The sequence below is a fragment of the Ovis canadensis genome, chromosome X (genome assembly GCF_042477335.2).
Source record: "Ovis canadensis isolate MfBH-ARS-UI-01 breed Bighorn chromosome X, ARS-UI_OviCan_v2, whole genome shotgun sequence".
In the NCBI taxonomy this organism is placed as follows: domain Eukaryota; kingdom Metazoa; phylum Chordata; class Mammalia; order Artiodactyla; family Bovidae; genus Ovis; species Ovis canadensis.
The window spans coordinates 1,395,896-1,401,724 of NC_091727.1; positions in this window are offsets into that span (position 1 = coordinate 1,395,896).

Sequence of the window (5,829 nt, forward strand, 5' to 3'; positions counted from 1 at the left end):
CTCTGTCCATGGGATTCTCCAGGCAAGAATACTGGAGTGGGTTGCCGTTTTCCTCCTCCAGGGGATCATCCCGACCCAGGGATCGAACCTGTGTCTCCTGAGTCTCCTACATTGCAGGCATATTCTTTACCGCTGCGCCACCTGGGAAGCCCACACATCTGGAAACAGTCACCACCTGCCGTGTGGTTTTAGAATAAACGTTAGTCTTGGTGGGGTAATTCAGTACCTTTTCTGCTTTCTTTCTTTGGAATTAAAAAATATGTATTTTTTCAACTTTTGGCTGCTGTGAGTCTTTGTTGCACTGCTCAGCCTTTCTTGTTCCACGGCATGCAGCATCTTACTTCCCTGACCAGGGATCGAACCTGTGTCCTCTCCACTAGAGGCCCCTAACCACTGGGCTACCCTTTTGCTTTCCTTGGAGTCACAATGTGCTCAAGCGCAAGTTCTGTCTGAGCCACAAGAAGCCCACTCTCACTGGTGAAAAGTCTCCTGAGATTTCCCAGCAAACAGAATACGCAGGGAAAAGTGAAAACAGGATCAAGGTGTCCAAGAGCCAGTCCCATCCCGTGAGCGCTTATTTGCAGGTCAGACTCCAGAGGGAATCATAGGATCAGCTTGTCCGATTTCACATGGCATGCTATTCTGGGCCTGGGTGTTGACAGGCTTCAGTGGGTGTGGGTTGGCGTCCGCCCAAGCCCCGTCTTCCTAACGGAGGCTTGTCCCCCAGAGTTCCAAATATAAATGCAGCGTGTTCCCCGGAATCCAGCAGAGCTATGAGCGCATCTGTGCTTTGCAGCCGTCTCTCCTTTATCCTGGCCACCTCCCTCCCCACCCTTCTAGAACAGGTGTGCGGCAAAGATAGCTGCCTGTCCACAAATAGCTGGGGCTCCATAAATTGTCCACGGTTGGACAGATGCCCCAAAGTCCCCTCAACTGAAAATCAAAGCAGTGTTTGGATGTGATGCTTTTGAACTGTGGTGTTGGAGAAGACTCTTGAGAGTCCCTTGGACTGCAAGGAGATCCAACCAGTCCATTCTGAAGGAGATCGGTCCCGGCTGTTCACTGGAAGGAATGAGGCTGAAGCTGAAGTTCCAGTCCTTTGGCCACCTGATGTGAAGAGCTGACTCATTTGAAAAGACCCTGGTGCTGGGAAAGATTGAAGGCAGGAGGAGAAGGGGACGACAGAGGATGAGATGGCTGGATGGCGTCACTGACTCGATGGACATGAGTTTGAGCAAGCTCCGGGAGTTGGTGATGGACAGGGAGGCCTGGCGGGCTGCAGTCTGTGGGGTCACAGAGAGTCGGATGCGACTGAGCAACTGAACAACAACGAGTTGGACTGAGAAACAGAGAATATTTAGCCGCTGGGGTGGAGGGCTGGGGGCACCACCTGGCTCTCTCACCTTTGGCTGTAAACCAGAGGGGCATTAATTAGAGAGACGAGACCACTGCAATCATAGCCAAGGGCACTTTCTCGCCTGTCGCCTCTGCTCACACGTTTGTTCTCTCTCTCTCCCACATCCACTTCCAACACCTGATAAAGTATGACTTTCAATTGTTTATTGCCTGGCTTCTCCCCACCTCCCCGACAGAATATACGTGTGGAAAAACATGGCTGTGTCTGTAACTCCTAGAACCGTGAGTGGCAAACAGCAGTGAAGTGAAAGTCGCTCAGTCGTGTTTGAATCTCCGTGACCCCACGGACTATAGCCCTGCCAGGCTCCTCCCTCCATGGGATTCTCCAGGCAAGAACACTGGAGTGGGTTGCCATGCCCTCCTCCAGGGGATCTTCCTGACCCAGAGATCGAGCCTGCGTCTCGTGAGTCTGCATTGCGGGTGGATTCTTTATTACTGACCCACCGGGGAAGCCCTAAAATATGGATATATAATTGTAATCGTGGTGCACACACAGACGGAATACATATATATATAAATGCTTCCTTCTGTTCCTGCACCACGATTACAATTATATATCCATATTTTGTGGCAACCCACTCCAGCACTCTTGCCTGGAGAATCCCATGGAGGGAGGAGCCTGGTAGGCTACAGTCCATGGGGTCGCAAAGAGTTGGACACGACTGAGCGACTTCACTAGCTCACTCACTCACTCATATATATGTATATACGTATATATATGTACGTGTATATATGTATACGTATATATATGCTGCTGAATTTGTTCTCATTGTCTCGCTTGCCTTTCAAGGTTACTCACAAGGCTTTCATCACAAAAATGCAGCAAGCCATCCAGCCAGTTGGCATACTTTTCTAGCTTGTGGGCTTGAACTATGTCTCGCAAAGGGCCCTGTAACTTGCCAAGAACATCACATCTGATGTAGCAACCAAAGGCTCATATTCTCCAAACAGCATCTTGGGAGAACGCAGGCTCAGTTTTGCAATAGACCCACATCCTTTGTAAGGCGCCTGAGAGCAGAGACCGCCTCGGGCTCACGGCGCCCACAGGTCACCTGGCTCCCTGGATAGCACCCCCCAGCCCCAAAGGAACCCAGCTGCGCGCACGGCAGGATGTCTGCTCTGGGTTTAAAAATGGACCTAGCCTTTGCCCGGAGATCCGGGAGGATTGCCTGTGGCTGACTGCCTTCGGCTCTGTTGGCTGTTGTTGTCCAGGCGCTCAGTCGTGTCCGGCTCTCTGTGACTCCACGGACCGCAGCGTGCCAGGCCTCCCTGTCCATCACCAACTCTCAGAGTTTACCCAAACTCACGTCCATTGAGTCAGTGATGCCGTCCAACCATCTCATCCTCTGTCATCCCCTTCTCGTCCCGCCTTCAGTCTTTCCCAGCATCAGGGTCTTTTCCAATGAGTCAGTTCTTCCCATCAGGTGGCCAAAGGCTTGGAGCTTCAGCTTCAGCCTCAGTCCTTCCAGTGAATATTCAGGGTTAATTTCCTTTAGGATGGACTGAATACCTCTGCCATAATAAGGAATGAAGCTGTGCCATTTGCAGAGATGGGGGTGCACCCAGAGACTGTCTATAGAAAGTGAAGTCAGAAAGACAAACATCATATATTAATATGTATATGTGGAATCCAGAAAAATGGCATAGGTGAACACATTTGCAAAGCAGAAATCGAGAGTGGGATAAAATGTGAAATTGAGATTGGGCTTCCCTGGTGGCTTAGATGGTAAACAATCTCCCTGCAATGTGGGAGACCTGGGTTCCATCCCTGGGTCAGGAAGATCCCCTGGAGGAGGAAATGACAACCCACTCCAGTATTCTCGCCTGGAGGATCCCATGGACAGAGGAGCCTGGCGGGCTACAGTCCATGGGGTCACAGTCGGACACGACTGAGCGACTTTGACTTCACTTCACATAGACACTATTACGCTATCTATAAAATAGCCAACTAACGAGAACCCATCAACAAAATAGATACGTATGTCTGTATGACCGAATCACTTTGCTGTACACCTGAAACATGTTGTTGCTGTTGTTTATATGCTAAGCCATTTCCCCCTCTTCTGTGAGCCCATGTACTGCAGCCCTGCCAGGCTCCTCTGCCCACGGGATTCTCCAGGCAGGAATACTGGAGTGGGTTGCCATGCCCTCCTCCAGGGGATGTTCCCGACCCAGGGATCAAACCTGCGTCGTTTCTTGCGTCGGCAGGCAGATTCTTCATCAGTGAGCCAGCAGGAAAGCACTTCATCCGTTATACTCTAACGGAGACTTAATTTTTTTTTTTTTTGAAGTTATGAAATAAGGCCTTCCCACATGGCGCTCGTGGTAAAGAACCCGCCTGCCAGTGCGGGAGACTGGGGTTCCATCCCTGGGTCAGGAAGATTCCCCTGGAGGAGGGCATGGCAACCCAGTCCAGTACTCTTGCCTGGAGAATCTCATGGACAGAGGAGCCTGGCGGGCTACAGTCCACGGGGTTGCAGACTCAGACATGACTGAAGCCACTCAGTACACTCGCAGGCAGTATGAAATAAACATGAGAACTGGAAAAAAAAGAACAGACGCGAACCTCTCTCCAGTTCCCCTCACTTGCTGCCTCTGGCTCCCACCTACTCCCCCCACTCTCTAGCCACAGGGTGCTCCAGCCATCCCAAGCCACAAGTCAGCAATCAGAACCCACCAGGGGGAGGGAATCTTGGTTAACAGAGGGTACGGCCCCAACGCGCAGTTTCCTGAGGCTAGGGGTGTAACGAGACCTGGGACTGTTTGTCAGAACGTCCCAGAAGATGCTGTGACCCGTGGAAGCAAAAGCCGGGGGAGCAAGACTGGGAGTGAAGGAAGCACAGGTTAGGGTGTCCGGCTCCCGTGGGTGGGAGGGGGTGATATCTACTTCCTCCAAACCTATCAACCCGCCTCGTTTCCTGGTGTTTCCTGGACTTCCCGAGGGTTGGGTAGAGCGCGGAATGCCTAGGATGCTTTATAAGCGGTAATGAAAGGGTGGGTTCAGGGATGAGGCGGGAAGGAATCTGCCTTCTCCAGGGCTGCGTCTGCACTTGGCCTGGAAGGGTCTCATTTTCTCCCCCAAGGCAGGAGAAAGTGCCAGGAACCACCCCCCAACCCCTTCCCCAGCCTGGAATGTGGCTTCTTTAACCCTCTCTTTCCCTCTGGGCCAAAGCAATCTGCTTCCTCCCTCCCGCGTGTGCTTAGTAAATGCTGCACTCAGGCATCCGTGAATTACTAATTCACTCATTCACCCCACTCCAAGCAGATGAGCGCTCATTCACGAATTCAGGCACTCACCCCTTCTTGCAAGCACTCACGCATCCGCTCAGGCAGGCCTGCACGCAGGAACTCACTCATTCACTCAGGCATGCACACGGGGACTCATTCATTCATTCACTCAGGCCTGCACACGGGAGCTCATTCATTCATTCACTCAGGCACACACGGGGAGCTCATTCATTCACTCAGGTCTGCACACGGGATCTCATTCATTCATTCACTCAGGCCTGCACACGGGAGCTCATTCATTCATTCACTCAGGCACACACTTGGGAAGTCATTCATTCACTCAGGCAGGCACACACGGGGAGCTCATCATTCTTTCACTCGGGCCTGCACACGGGAGCTCATTCATTCATTCACTGAGGCATGTACAGGGAGCTCATTCATTCATTCACTCAGGCACGTACACGGAAACTCATTCATTCATTCACTCAGGCATACATGCAGGAACTCATTCATTCATTCACTCAGGCATACACATGGGAACTCATTCATTCATTCACTCAGGCACGCACACGGAAACTCATTCATTCATTCACTCAGGCACACACACGAGAACTCATTCATTCATTCACTCAGGCATACACATGGGAACTCATTCATTCATTCACTCAGGCACGCACACGGAAACTCATTCATTCACTCAGGCACACACACGAGAACTCATTCATTCATTCACTCAGGCATACACACGGGAACTCATTCATTCATTCACTCAGGCATACACACGGGAACTCATTCATTCATTCACTCAGGCACGCACACGGAAACTCATTCATTCATTCACTCAGGCACACACACGAGAACTCATTCATTGATTCACTCAGGCACGCACACGGGAGTTCATCCATTCATTCACTCAGGCACGCACACGGGAGCTCATCCATTCATTCACTGAGGCCGGCACGCAGGAGCTCATCCATTCATTCACTCGGGCACGCACACGGAAACTCATCCATTCATTCACTCGGGCCTGCGTTCCCTCATAACTGGGTTCTCTCCTCCGTCTACTCAGGTTCATCCGCCCGCGTTACGCTTCCCTCCATCACCGAGTCTGATCAGTCCCTCTCTCCTGCGCCCAAGCACCGCCCACGCCTCACCAACGCACTGTTCACTGTTCACGGCCCCCCG